Below are 16,716 nucleotides of genomic sequence, written 5' to 3'. Positions count from 1 at the left end.
AACAATTGCATAAAGGGCAGAAATAAAGAATACGTCATGAAATGATTATTTCAACATTAACAACTTGACAGCTCAATAATAAACCATAAGAAAACATAAGATCAAGTACGTGAATTTGCAACAGAACACATGCTATATTATTTTACATTTGATTATTTTATTTAATTCTAAAGAACTCTTAGCCTATTTGGTGCACTTATGACGCCTCATGATGTTCCAAACCTGTATGAGTTTCTTTGTTCTCCTGTAGGCCTACACAAAAGAAGATATTTTGAAGAAAGTTTGTACCAGGCTGCTTTGGGGGCACCATTGACTTCCACAGTAATCTTCCTACGTGTTCAACATAACAAAGAAATGTATACATGTTTGGAACAACTTGAGGGTGAATAAATGATGACAGAATTTTCATTTTTGGGTGAACTGTCCCTTTAAGAAGTCATTCTGAACCAGGCCTAATCACTTTTTTGAATTTTAAAAATGTTTATTTTCTTTGAATAATTTACTTAAATTATGACTATATTATCGTGTAATTATTTGTCCCATTTTTATCTAAATATTTTTTAAATGTCATAAACTTTATATGACAGGATTATTTATTATGTATGATATAGCCTAAATAAATGATAAATTAATAATAACATTTATTAGGCTAGAATCTATAAATTAACCTGTCTAAAAAAATAATAATTCTGTCTGCCAAGCTCTGATAATGTATTGGAATATTATATTAATATATTATCCATTAAAAAAAACTATAGGCCTACCTTTAGAAGCACGGATGTGTCTGTCACATAGACTGGTCTGTCACCACAGTCAGACAGTCTGAGACACTGAAATGCTTCTCATAAAGTGTGCAGTTGGCCTGAGGTTCATCATGAGTTACTGGACAGACCCATTGATACCTTTTTGATATTAATTCAGTTCTATATCTGGAGATCCCCTTGCGTTCTTCAAACGGTGGACGCAACGCAAGCTCGACATGTTTTTAAAAAACCGCGCAAGTTTACAGGCACACTCTGGCACAGCGCATGTTCTCGAGACTCCGCCGTTATAGCAACAAAGCCCGCAATCACGCACAAATGAGCTCCTGTACTACTTATTGTGAAATTGATTCTTTATATTTGCTATCAGTATTCTCCACACTGCAAACTCTGTATGTGTTTATTGAACTATGTGTGGACCTGTGTAAAATACGGGACAAATCGCGTCCCGTATTGGTTTGATACGGAACGCGTCATTTTGCTTGTAAATACGGGACGATTCCGTATTTTACGGGACGGGTGGCAACCCTACGCTAGGGTGCGTCTAGATTTCTAGGCTAGCAAACTGTCCTTCAATACCCCGGTTGCAGGAGTACTGTTATGTCGTTCGACTGCTTGTTTATCGTCACCTGTGCCAGCAGATCCAGCAGGAGTATCCGACACTGTTTTCCCTGACTTCTTCACACCTTTCCTCTTTTCAGATCCTCCCATTATCGTTGTTCCAAAAATTCAAGACATTAATAAATGGAAATTCTCAACAAAAAAAAAGTTTCGTTGTAACTATTATAAAACAGTTTGGGATTGCTGAGCTCACAAACGTACATGTGATCAGGGCGCCATCTTGCACGCCTCCTCTACCCTGAAAAGTTGTATTGAAATTCACTCAGGGAAAAATGTATGATACTTTAATGTTAAAGGCCTGAAAATAACCTAAATATAAAACTGCATTTCTGATCATGTTGTGATTCAAATTTGAGGATGATACTCTAACAAATGTAGCTTCTGTAAGCTTTTATGTCAAAAAAAAAAAAAAAAACCTCTAGGCGTCCTTTCAAAAAGGCCCTTTATTTCAGAAGATTTGTAATTGTAAAGAGTAGCGTTTCATTCAAATAAATCTGCAATAAACTGCTAATTATAATGGATATATACAGTTACTGAAAAACTAAAGCAACTATTACAGAATTTACAAAGTGTAAAAAACTAATTTAGTTGATAAGAAGTGCCAGTCTCCACTGCGGTGTGCTCTCGCAAGATGATGCCTTTTGATTGGTTACAACGTCCATCAATCAAACCTTTGTTGGCAAGGCATTGGCTAGGCATTGCCTGCCTTTATCCAACCAAAACCACAGCCGCTTTGACTGACACCTCACGGAGCCTGTAATGCGCTTCCTGTATATAATGAGTCATCAGAAGGCCTGTGATTGAAGGAGAGAGACCTGGGAGGGTTTAACTGGAGCTGAAGACTCTAAACTGCAGGGGAGATCCTCAGAATACTCGCTATTGCATTGAAAATGGACGTGATTAATTACTAATATAACTCAAATACGCTCAAGTAAACGAAGGAGGATTTTTTTGTTCGCCCCCCTCTATTTTTCAGAGTGGACCCTTACACTTACATGCTGGTGTTTATTGGATTCGTCCGATCGGATCTGCACGATAGGAGATGAAAGATGAGTAACTGCATTTATTATGCTGATGTTTAAGTGGCCGGTCCTTTAGCATTTAATTAAATGCTAAATGAAGCATTAAATTAATAATTTATCATTTCATTAATCCTTTAATGCACCACTGCGGATTGAGAGGTTAAACTAATACAAGGAAACATTATTTAATATTTTTTATTCATATGCAAAAATATAGTAAAAATAAATAAATCAAAGTATTTACCAACACATTTTGATGCATGCACAGACATCTAGCATTTCTGAGTGATGATGATGCAGAGGAATCACTGAATCAAAGTTTTGAACTGAGTCAATGAAACAGGTTCAAACTTTTTAATAAAGAAAACGTCCAAATGAAGTTTGTAACTATTCAATAAATGTGTTCAGATCGATGCGCGCTCACGGCTCCGCTCATATGAATGATTCACGTTTTAGTTGCTATGGCGACGCCTGTTATGAATTCTGACGCAGACTCAGACACGCACCGATTGTGTTGTTGATCTGTTGTTGAGAGAGACGACTGAGGCGATTTCACAAACTTTTGCAGAATATTTTCTGTGCTGACCTTGAAATTTTGAAGCTGTTTGGAGGAGACGAGACTTTTATTCTGGAAGAACATCGCAGGAGATATCCTTTACAGAGTTACATTTTTGAGTTGTAGATACTTTTATCTTATTGTTCTTTTCTTATTTTAGGAGTGTCGAGTTTGATTAATTCTTTGTTTTTGTTTTCTTTTTTTTTGGAGGAGTATTTTTGAGGAGAGTTTATTGTATTGTATTGTGTGTTGTTTTGTTTTGTTTTGTGTTTTGTATTGTTTTTGTTCCAGATTGCAGGAGGATGTCGATGGCGAAGATGATGGGTGAAAGAGAAGGTGAGTGCTTTAACGTTAGTTATGTTATGTTACTGAAATATTTCAGCCTCGGGCCGCTCCATATCCAGGAGAGCTGCTTTCTCTCAGACGGCTGGTCAGGAGGTTTGGAGACAGACAGTGTTCTGATGACCGTGATCAGGCCTGGGCCGGTTGCATAAACCGTTAAGACTAGTCTTACAAGTTAGACATACATTTTTTTTCTTTAAGACTGTTCATACATTTTTTTAAATCAGTTACATAAAAACATAGACTTGCCTAACTGCTAGTGGCTCATACTAGATCTTAAGACACTGTCTTAACGTAATGGCTTAGTTTATGCAACTGGCCCCCAGGATACGCTGCCAGACCAGACCCAGATCACAGATCCAGGAGCTTCCTACACATTTAGCGCTTCTGTCTTCTGAGTTTTCTGTTTCTGTGCCCACAGGTCGGACTGACAGGAAGAGAGCGTGGCAGAGCGGCAGCCGGCAGAGCCCAGATGATCATGGACGTCCGTCCACTCCATCTAAAGGCTTTCGCAGAGGTCAGAATAGGCTTTTATTACACAAGTTATGGCTCAGTTAAAGGGTTAGTTCACCCAAAAATGAAAATGATGTCATTAATTACTCACCCTCATGTCGTTCGACACCCTTAAGACCTTCATCTTCGGAACACAAATGAAGATATTTTTTGTTGAAAGCTGATGGCTGAGAAGGCCTCAGATAGGCCTCCATTGGCATTCAGTACACAGGGTTTTTCCTGGGTCAAAAATGGTCTTCGGTGGTGGCTGACAGACATGACACACGCACGCACAGTAAAAAAAGTCCCCTACCCACATGATCTGCAAGCGCAATACTGACAATACATTTTAAATAAATTCAAAGAAAGTTTGTAACTTTTGCTTATCTTATTTTGATCCCACATGAAAAAATACTATAGTATATTATAGTACAATTACTCTAGTAAATACTATAGTGTTTTTGAACTGTACTATAGTAAATATACTACAGTAAATAAACAAAGTGTAGTAAATACTATAATATAATACAATATACTACAATTTACTGTAGTATCTTTACTATAGTATGGCTCAAAAACACTATAGTAATTTTACTATAATATACTATAGTATTTCTTCATGTGGGATACCTTGATGTTTGTTTTTGTTCCTCATTTTTACACTATTTACTGATAATTGTTTTGGTATATAATCATATCAATATTAAAAAGTAGTTTTTAAAAAATGAACAAATAGCCTAATTTTCTGCCATATACAATTTCATAAAATTATCAGCTAGCTAACAACAACTTTGTTCTGGGTTCACCTCACAGTCTAAACTAAGTGATTTATAGGCTATTTATTTTACTACACATTATGAACATAAATAAGCTGAAAGACTGGATAATTAAAACTAACTCTTACACCCACTCTTGCTAAATTGTGTAAGCACACTTGTGTTCTCATTTCAGGTGTTCTGAGTAAATTTAAACTGATTCGTTAGTTCAGTGTTGGACAGATCAGTTGTTCTAACCAGTCGTTAAAATGATTCGGTTCATTAGGTTGCGAATCGGACATTAGCAGACGCGTTGTGTGCGAATCCCGTCTGTTAGAACATCGCGAAAGATTTGTCAACACACAGAAAACACTTCATAACTGGACACGATTTGTTTCCCGTTTATTGAAAGTATGCTTTATGTCAGCTGGTCAGAGAATCAGTCAATGTTTTTTGAGCGCATTTCACACCCAGCGGCAATGAAAGGAAAACATCGTCTGATAGCGCCACGTGCAACATGGATTCGGTCTTCCGACCTTTTGATTTTTATTAACGTAATATGTGAAATATTAGAAAGCTAAGAATGCTTATTTTGAAGACAGAGAGAGTGCGAGCGAGGGAGGAGCTCTGATCGTCTCTCTGTCACTCAGTTACAAGCGCAGCATCTATTCTACATCATTCATAAATCACAATAGCTCATCAAATAAAGCTTTGGCGGGACAAAAATTTGTTTTGGCGGCCGCCAAAAAATTTTCAATGTAGGAAAAACCCTGGTACATTTACACTCACAAGACCCATAAAAGGCACTTAAAATGTCGTTACAAAGTCCATCTCACCACAGTTCTCTACAATAATTTTACGAGGCGACGTCAATAGTTTTTGTGCCAAAAAAAAAATCAAAATAACGCCTTTATTCAACCTCTTCTTGTCTTCCGTGTAGGCCTCCACGACGCATGCGCGAGAATATGACGTAGCGCCGGCGTTTGGGTGAACTAACCCTTTAACAAATAATGTGTCATTGAAAATAACAATTTCATGTGACCACTGACATTGATTATTAATATTATTAAAAATGTCTTGACCAGGCACCATGTCCACATCATATTTGTCCCTCTCTGAGGACAATATAGTGAGGCGGTTCTGCAGAGAGTCGTTGAGCCTTAGCAGCCGAGGCTCGTACATCACGAGCTCAACAGGTGAGACTGAAATAAGGCTGGGCAGTGTACAGTCACATTGAATTTCATTTTACTGGTGACCTTTTTTTTAAGTAAAACGTAAGTTATGTCATTTTATCACTGCCTAATTGGACGTCAGAGATGTTTATAATCATTCAGTTTTGTTTTCTTCATTTCAGAAAAACCCACAGAATGTAAGAAGAGGAAACGAGTTCGTTCTTTCCTCAGGAACGTGTGTAAGGCTGTGAGGCGCTCGCTCCTCTGCTGTTGTCTCAGTGATGTGGATGTTGTGGAGTCTTTTGTTCCTCCAGCGGATCTGGAGCCAGAGCCCGATCCTGGTCCATCATCACCTGATCCAGATCACTCCGGCGTCAAGCCAAATAATGGTCAATCTGCAGACATTATTTCTCCAACATTGTTTTAAACAGAATTATTATCGTCTTGTTTGCACTGATATTTTTAATATAAAACAAAGGATCTAGCAATCACAGATCCAGGAGCTTCCTACACATTTAGCGCTTCTGTCTTCTGAGTTTTCTGTTTCTGTGCCAACAGGTCGGACTGACAGGAAGAGAGAGTGGCAGAGCGGCAGCCGGCAGAGCCCAGATGATCATGGACGTCCGTCCACTCCATCTAAAGGCTTTCGCAGAGGTCAGAATAGGCTTTTATTACACAAGTTATGGCTCAGTTAACAAAATAATGTGTCATTGAAAATAGAAAGTTGAAAAAAATAAAACATAAAGTAACAATTTCACCATTGACATTGATTATTAATATTATTAAAAATGTCTTCAGCAGGCATCATGTCCACATCATATTTGTCCCTCTCTGAGGACAATACAGTGAGGCGGTTCTGCAGAGAGTCGTTGAGCCTTAGCAGCAGAGGCTCGTACATCGTCGATTGGAGGTGGAGTGGCGATAGATCGGATAGCCGAAACGAACAGGGCAGTTGGAGCGACGAAGAGTGGATGTGCCATCCGCTGCCAGGTCAAGTTCCCGTCGAGCCAACGGAGACTTCAAATGGCCTTATGGAGGCTTCACCGGTGAACACGAGCTCAACAGGTGAGACTGAAATAAGGCTGGGCAGTGTACAGTCACATTGGATTTCATTTTACTGGGAACCTTTTTTTAAAGTAAAAGTATTATTTATTATTAAAATTATTAAAGACATTATTTCTCCAACATTGTTTTAAACAGTATTATTATCGTCTTGTTTGCAAGCTCATACATTTCTCATATTTTGTTTTTCAGACTCCTTTGAGACTCTCTATAACGTGGGAGAGATGATTGGATCCGGAACTTTTGGGAGAGTGTTCAAGGGAACACGGAAGTTTGATGGCAAAAAGGTAAAGCAATCTTGCTGAATTGTACAAACATTTTTGCTCTTGCATGCATCAAAACATTCTTAATACAGATGGGTTAATACTTAGATGCTCAAATCGTAAATGTTATGTGCAAAGTCAGGCGCTTGAATACCGTTATTGAACGCTGTTTTTTTTTTTGCAGGTTGCCATCAAGCAGATGCACAAGATTGACAATGATCGTTATCTTGATATTGTAAGTTGGTCAAAAGTTGTATTTGTTGTTTAAGTGCTGTTTGTTGTTTAAGTGCTGATTACTGTAGTCAATACACCTGTAGGAAGCATTAGGTGTAAATGTAATAGATCAATAAACCTGGAAAGGCTCTGATGATCGTGTCTGTAAAGATCAAAGAAAAGTACATTTAAAAATGATAGGTTTTCTTCAGATTTTTACCCAGCTAACCTTCTGTCTACTACTTTTCTCTAGCCCGGGCATCCCGAACCTCTCGTTACAGAAGTGGCGCTGCTGCTAATGATGAGGCATGAACCCATAAGCCCCTACGTCGTCCGACTGTACGACTGGTTTGAACATCCTCGGACATTCGTTCTCATAATGGAGTTCCCTGACCCCTGCGAGAGCTTGCTGGACTTCATCATTCGTCATTCGTGTCAACTGGATGAAACAACAGCACGGGTCATCCTGCGACAGGCTGCGCTGGCGGTACAGCACTGCATCGAGCATGGCGTTTTTCATAATGACGTTCATGCAGAGAATTTCCTGGTGAAGACAAACACGTTAGAGCTCAAGCTGATCGACTTTGGCTGCGGTCAGCTACTTAGTGGTGATGGCTACGAGACAAAAATATACCGTGGTGAGTATTTTTGGAGTGTGGAAACCTGGATGTAGTGACTTTCTGATTATTTGATGCTTTGAAGAAATTGCTCAACAATGTGCAAAAATGTCTTGCTCACAGGATTACCTTCTTACTGCCCACCTGAAGTCTTCACAGAATCTCGATTCCACGCCGTCCCAGCAAATGTCTGGGCTCTAGGGGTGTTGTTGTACCTGATGGTTAACGGACGTTCTCCCTTTGGCAATAGAACGGAAATCACACAGGCCAAAGTTACATTTCAGAACTCCAACTTATCCAAAGGTGAGTGAAGAATATCGATAAACACACACACATAAAGCAAAGGCTCTGTTTAGAAACAGGTAAAGGTGAAGTATGTAAGATGTTTCAAGTTGAAATGCATTCAGTTTATAGTTCACCAGATGCTGTTTTCATAATTGCCAACATTCGTGTCACATGGTCATCATGACTAACCAGCTCTCTCCTTAATAAAATGTGTACAGAATGCAGTGATCTGATTAGCCAGTGCCTAGCCCGGGATCCAACGAAACGGCCGACGTTAGAGCAGGTGTTACAACATGAATGGATTAGAAATGATCTGGAGAAGTTCAGGAGAAGTTCAGGAGATTCACTCGATCAGTGATTTCAGGTGTGAGGTAGTGTAACAGACAGAGTAGGATTAATATCATTTATCTTCAATTCTGGATTATTTGTAGTGAGGTTTTCAAATTTGTGTTCATGTTCTTGTTATAGTCAAGTCAAGTCAGCTTCATTTATACGGCGCTTTATACAATACAGATTGTTTCACAGCAGCTTCACAGTAATAAACAGGAAAATAACACAATTAGTGATGCAATTGCAAGAATTCAGTTCTGTTGTAAATCAGCTAAAAAAAAAAAAAACATTCATGAGTTCACATGTTCATATAATCTTTGTATTGGATAGGAGATAACACTTGCTGTCCTTGGTGGAGGGCTTGAGCTCGAGACTTGACCAGAAGTCCAACCCCGACCTGACAGGAACCCAAGCCGATCCTGGTCCATCATCACCTGATCCAGACCACTCCGGTGTCAAGCCAAATAATGGTCAATCTGCCAGGGATGAGGGCTTCCCACTGATGACCAACCTCTTGCGGCCATACCCTGGACATCACATCCCACCAGAGAAAAGGGTGTTCAATTACCGCCTCAGCCGGGCTAGGTTGGTAGTTGAGTGCGCCTTTGGCATCCTCTCAGCTTGGTGGCGGATGTACCGCCCGTGTCATTGCAACCAGTCCAGAGGTTGCAGAGGTGTGTGTGAAGGCCACATGTGTGTTGCACAACTTCCTGCGCATGAAGACACTGGAAAGCAGGGGTGGACTGGGGCAAAAAAGTGGCCCTGGACTTTCTGGCACAAAGCGGCCCATCACACCCGGTGTGCAACACACCTCACCATAAACCCACCAGCTCATTATACACAGGGCAATTTTAAACACAGAAGCTATTTATTCAAAAATATGAATTATATGAATTGTTTTATTGAAATGCTTATCATACTGAATGACAGGCATACTTCTTCAGTTTATAATTTGTCTTTCCTGGTGCACATGGCAAATTGTATTTATTTTTTTTTGTATACAAATTTTGATTTCTCTTTTCCATACACTGTAGTTTAATATCATTAAGTTCAATACCTACCATAAAATCAGACCATATAAAATGCTATTGTCTAGAACAGAGTCCTGCACAGCTCCGATTTTGTAAACCCGCACCCGCCCGTACCCGCAGTGCTTAAAACCGCATCCGACCCCTTCTCCGACAACAGCACTAATTAAAATCCGCACCCGACCCGACCCGCTTAAAATAGAACCGACGCCCGACCCGCACCCGCAATAAAGTCAGTTTAGCATATTACATTATAGACACTGTGGCGAGGCCGAGGGACCGTGAGGGCGGGACGAGGCGGCGCTCATCAGGGAGGATGAGCGCCAGCTGCGCGCCGCAGCGATCTCGGCCCTCGCGGAGGAGTGAGGGACTATAAAGGAGGAGCGACGACAGTGAGGGACGAGAGAGGACCAGGCCTGGATTTTGTGTTATGTTTTATTTTGTGTTCGCTGCAGTCGTCCGTGAGGGGCTGCAGCTTTTTATTTTCATTTTGTGTTTGTTTGTATGTAGGCGGCAGTCGACCGTGAGGGGCTGTCGCCGCCATTTTATTTTGATTAAATGTTTTGATTGTCCGCCGGTTCCCGCCTCCTTCTTCCCGTACAAACAACGTTTACTACAGACACACTTACAAAAATGTTTATTGCCAGCATACATAAGTTATTACACGACCATTAACTTAAGGACAACTTCGGGACATTCTAAAACGCTTAACGTGGCTTAATGTAGGTAAGACACTGTTATTAAGAGACCAAACTCAGTAAACATAATACTAATAACGTATACTATGTACAAAAGTACAAAAGTGGCTTAATGTAGGCTACTAAGACAGTGTTATTAAGAGACTAAACTCAGGAACCATAACAAAAATACTGTTCGATTGAACTGCGTGTGCTTGGTTTTGTTACCACAGTTAGCTGCGTGCTTCCTCAGCGATGAACTTCCACATTTGCGGCTATCTTTTCTTCAACTCCTCATGATCCATCTCGACGAGTGCAGGCAGAGCGCGCGCGCGGTTGTGATTCTCCTGGGAGGAGAACAAATAAACTGATATGGATTTGAAAATCAACTTGAAATACAGGCAAGGCATATTTTTGTATATGCATATTTTCAGGAACACATCTACAATATACATGCATATATTTTTATATATAGGCCTATATTCGTTTGCACGTGACTTTTTAAAACCCGTGTTTAGACCCGTGTTCTCCCTTGTCCGACCCGCACCCGTATCCGACACAGTAGGATGTTTTTCACCCGTTTCAGCAATATTCGCGGGTCACCCGTCACCCGTGCAGGACTCTGGTCTAGAAGACTTAGGATGTAGTGCAGAATGTGGACTGTTTTAGGGTGCCTTTCTAGTGGCTATAGTATCTAGACATCTGTAATTTTATGGAATTGAGCTCAAATAGTGGAAAAGAGTTTAAAAATGATATGAAAAATACAGCATATTAAAATGATTTCTGAAGGATCATGTGACACTTACTGAAGTAATGATGCTGAAAAGTCAGCTTTTACAGAAATAAATTACATTTTACAATACATTCTCATAGAAAACAACTAGGCCTATTGGAAATTGTATCAATATTTCTTAATATTTGTGGTTTTACTGTATTTTTGATCAAATAAATTCAGCCTTCTTCTTTCAAAAACAATTTAAGAAGTCTTAATTATTTCAAACTTTTGATTACCAGTGTGTAAAATAATGCATGTAACTAGCAAATTATATATTTATTTTCATATGTCACTTTCCATTGGCCACTTGAATATGAAAGTTGCCAGTTTTAGCATGATATATGAGAAAGATATTTTGAGTATTATGAATCATTTGAAAATGATTGTGAAATTACTGAAGAAAGCCTGGAAACAGAAAGACAAACATTCCCTCTGATATGCTGAAAACTGCGACACCTACGCTAATGTTTCTTTGTGCATTCTGTAACAACAATAAGTTCTGGGGAATAATTAATTCAAATGGTATGAATATTCATGAGTTTATGAATATTATTAGCTTGTTGTACAGAAAAATTAACGTATAACGGAACCTTTAATCATTTAAAAGTAACCTTTATCCAAATTGATTTCTTCATCAATTATCAATCTTACAAACCTTAAGAAACATTGATCTGTTTGATCAGGACAAATAATATCTCTTATGTTTGCACAATTTGTATTACTAAAGTAGTAATACATGAAAATCAAGCTTAAATGGGTAGCTTAGATCTTACGCTTCAGTGACTTCGAGATTTGTGAGCAAAACAATAAGGATTCAGTTTAATGCAATTATTGAGTTTTAATAAAACACTATAGAATACAAAGCTACGAATCACACGGGGGTAAATATGCATATATATAGGAGAAACAAACGATATGGTACAAACAAGGAAAAATCAAACTTAACGAATAAAATCAAAGGGAAAAGAATGATGGAAAGAGAGAATCCACGAGGGAGAGAGAGATGAGAGAGATGAGAGAGAGAGAGAGAGAGAGAGAGAGAGAGAGAGAGAGACAGACAGTTCAATCACTTCACCAAAACCCTTCAGACATTTATGATTTCGTGAATCAGGATTAATTCAGACAACCTCGTACAAGCAGTTAAAGGTGAAATATAATACTTGCATTAGGCTCTCTCGTGTACGTGTCTGAGTTCGAATCGTCGTGGAAGTTCGCTAAGGAGGTGAGTCCGGAGAATTTCTGTGAAGTTCAGGAAAGTCGCTCCAGAAGTTGCAGGTCTCTCTCTCTTGGCTTGGTGCCAAAGGAATCCCTCTCTCAAAGGAAGGTCAAAGGCCAGGGTCCTTGTAGTGGCGGAATGGCGGAGCGCAAGGAGTTCATGATAACTTCTGCATTTATAGATGGAGTGGCCGAGCCCGACTTATGGAAAGATCCAATCACGTCCGTGGAGAGATCTTCTCGAGAAGGCGCGAGTGTTCCATTGTTCTCTGAACCCCCCTCCTCTGAGTTAATCAATAGGGTGGAAATTCTAAGCCTCTTTTTCTTTAGAAAGCTGGTATTTCTGAAATTATGCATCAAAATCTGATTTTTGAACCAAATTTGGCCTAGTCATAATTTTGCGATAACAGAGATACTAAGAACGGTCATTCTGCGATTTGCGCGTCCAGATATACAAGATTATCACAGTTACTGGCATACAGGTTTTGATTGGCAACAGTAAACATCCTAGTTATTCTAATACATTGTATAAAGACATGAAATCAACGGATTATATATATTTGAACATTATTAAGACAGTTCTTTAAGTCCCATGTTTTAAGTAACACGTGTCGTGCAAGAATTGTCTTCTTTCAGCGCTGATATGTGTGTGTGTGTGTAAAGTCATGTGGATGCCTTCAGGCGGTACAATTCGATGCTCCATTCTGTAGACTCAGACAATCTGGCGGACATCGTGGTTGTTCATTAACTTCGATATCTCTTACACACACACCCCATTGTCTATGTCTGATTTGATTAGGAGAGTCACGAGTTGGTGTGTAGAAGCCTCATCCGGTGATGTATTCGGCCCAAAATCTGATTGAATCGGGTCATTGTTGCTACAATTCTTTGACGACGAATAACGTAAAAGGCATTATAATCTGATTCATTCTGAAAGCTCAACAGTAGTTTACATCCCTGGAAATTAATGTCCGTCGTTTAACATTTTTAAAATCGTTAACAGTCGGGAAATATTGCTGCCCATTGACTCGTATTCAGCTCTTACCTCGGCTCGCATTCAAGTGTCGCCCGCGCTGCTCGGCTGCTGTGCACAGTAAATCCCGCCTCGTTGAATTTGATTGGATATCGCAAACATTTTGACATTGACGAGCGCTTTTACACCACTGAGACACTGGGACTGAGCAGGCTATAGATTAGAGTTTTGCATGGAGTTTTGCCTCAAGAGGGCTGCGCGGGCCATTCGTCTGGGCTGACGGAAGGATATAGGCTACGTAGTTGTACTATAATTTATTCTTCATATATTTACGTAGCAACGGGCAGGCCCACATTGTCCAGCGGCCCACCGGGAAAACGCCCGGTACGCCAGATGGCCAGTCCGCCCCTGCTGGAAAGGGGGAGAAGATGCGCACACAGAGCTGAACCCACCATTGAGCCATCTTCAGCTCCTGAGGCCCTGCGAGATGCACCAAGGATGGGCTCCAACAATGCCACCCGTAGAGCTATCCAACTCCGAGAGACGTACTGTGCCTACTACTTCAACCAGGAGGGTGCAGTGCCATGGCAGCCGAATTCATAGAATACGCCAAAGGCTCTTTTCAGAGCCACAAAACCCAAAAGCTCTTTTAAGAGCTACCTATATTTTTCTTAAAAGTGCAGATTCCAAGTGTCATAACAATTATTTTTTACATTAAATTAACATGTTGGTTTTATATTTTCATCACCATGTCATAATGTACATAGCCTTTGCCCTTTCAGCCCTGTTTTCAACTAATACATTCATGATTTGAGCAGATTTTCACTGGAGAGAAAATACAAAGGCCTTCACAGAACAAAGAAACTCATACAGGTTTGGAACAACTTGAGGGTGAGTAAATGATGACAGAATTTACATTTTTGGGAGAACTATCCCTTTAAGTGATTGTATTGCGTCGACAGCGCTGTATGATACGACAAATTTAAAATACTTACTGTATTATTCTATATGAACATGAGAAAACAATACAGCCATACGATTATTTTAATATGTTTATTTTAGTGCTGTATGTATGTAATATGTATGTGTGTGTGTGTGCAGAAGCCTGGCCCTCCTCAGCACAGAAAGCCTACGAAGGGACGGCAAGAGGCTCTGAAAGAAAACCTCGTCTTCATCTGCTGCTGGTGTTGGAGGCGGCGGCGGTGGTGGTGGATGTGGCAGCGTGGTCATCTGCGTCAGGGGCTCAATTGCTGCCAACAGTCCTCTCTCAAAAGAAGACATTTCCCTTTTTTTTTCTCTTCCTACCCTTGTCATTGATCTCGACAGTTTCCTCCTGCTCTGTCTGTCTGCCTGCATAGTTACAGCAACAATTGATAATCAATGAACATGGCATGATTTTAATGTCAAATCATTCTTTGAAATAATGTATTATATACGTTATTACGCATTAGGTGTCAACGGTTGTGTGGCCTAAACTTTGCAGCATATGGTTCAGCTCTACACAGATTGACATTGATTTTCTAAATGACTTAACCCTCCTTGATAGTACTGAAATAATAATGTATTTGAGAGCTTTGTTAGGTTCTGCCTGCCTGTGTCACTGCCTGCCTCATCTCCTCTGCTTGAAGGGGCTTGCTGGGTGATGGCCTGGCTGTCTTCTCTGACCTGGCTGTCCTCCTCTGGCTCTGGACTGATGGACTGATGTGAAGGGGGCAGAGGTCGTCTGGGGATGTTGCTGGACGTCTCACGGTCATGAAGGAATGGTGTGAGAAATCCCAACACCGCCATGAAACGCCAGGGTTGGGTCCCAGGCGACCCTGCCCCACTCCTTGTCATTTCCCTTTCTTTTTTCTTCTCCTTCCTAAATCTGTCCCCCAGTGACTTCCATCGGGTCCTACATGTATCCTCTGACATGCAAAAATGTAAATAAATTAAACAATTAATTCAAATACAACAAGTGTTGCTCAAGTGTTTAAACTTGTTTAGTTATTAAAATAAGAACTGAATTAAACATGCCAAATAAAACAGGTTCTGGTATAGATTTCAATTATGCAAGGTTCATAATAAATACATTTTTTTAAGCGTTTACCATCTACCAGCCAACTGACAGATAAACGGTCAAATCCACCTTCCACTCAAATGTAATTCATTATTTTGTGTATGAAAACTGATCACTTTAATATTTTATTCCTCATTTGGCTGGGCGATAGCGCCTATTTGATCCACACATGATATGATATGCTGCCTGTCATTCAATGATAAACAGAGTACACGGACAGAATACAAGCATGATACATACCAGATTCTCCAACCGTCTCTGCCACCTCCTTCCAGGCCTGGTCTCTCCGGTTTGTGTCCCAGTATGTAAACAATGATTGGTCGTCAGGGCAGGACTTAGGGTGGTGGGGGCCCCTGGGCTTGAGTCACTTTCGGGCCCTACCTTCTATACATTGCTTTAAATAGAACAAAATGATACATAAGCTATGTATTAGAGCAACACAATTCTGGATAAACTGAGAATAAAAATAGAGATCACGATTCTGAACAAACAACTAAACAAAATAACATAATTTATGTTAATTGCTGAAGTCTATAAAAATTTTTAATTAATCTGAATTATTTATTTAAAAAAAACTTGGGTTTGAATGAATGATTAAATTCCTCAATCAAATACAATCGTTTCATAGATGAATCAGCATCTTTGAACCAATCTCCTGAATGAACGATTCAATGACAAATGTTTTTTAAAAGTAATTTGTCGCCATCTGGTGGCGTAACAATATAATCGATCCAATCGTTATTTGAAGTGCAAAGCTAATTTCAAAAGGTGACTGGTACAGTATACAGTGTTACATGTAAAAAAAAAAGAAAAAATACAAAACGTGAAAATGTATTTATATGACCACTGATTGAAGCTTGAAAAAGTTTTCCAATAAATAAATAAATAATGATTAAAAAAGTTCAAAGTGATCATGTGTTTATTGCAATGCACAAATGTCTTGGTCAGAATGAGAATAAAACACTTATTTACCTGGAAACCATATTGAAAAACAAATCATTTGTATTACATATAAATAGCTAAATCTATGAGTGTATAAATCTTAAAAAAAAAAAAACTGTTCTTGGTAAGTGCTGACATATTGTATAGATTATATACATCTCCATACACATATAGGAAGTGTTAGGCTGACTTTGACCTACAGTATGTCTACTACATCACATATAGCCAGACTCAAAAAGGGATTGACCGGCAAACTTTGCCAAAAAGGCGGCAAGCAAAACAAAATACACAACCGATGGATGGTGGGTAGAGCAACCATTCTCTGGGCAAGTACTCACCATTCAAATGAGTTTTAGGGTGCTTTCACACTTGGTTCGATTGCCTGGAACGAACCCGAGTTCGATTGCGATTGCGGAAATGAGTGAAACACACACAAACACACATTTTTATCAAATCATATGTAATTAATATCGGTTCACTTCCGCGATTTAGTACGATTGCGTTCACATCAGCAGCGAACCGTACCGGAGTTCACATGAACCGTACCCCAGACCAC

The sequence above is a fragment of the Gobio gobio genome (genome assembly GCF_949357685.1).
Source record: "Gobio gobio genome assembly, chromosome: 22".
NCBI classification, from domain to species: Eukaryota; Metazoa; Chordata; class Actinopteri; order Cypriniformes; family Gobionidae; genus Gobio; species Gobio gobio.
Note: the sequence above shows the minus strand (reverse complement) of the source record.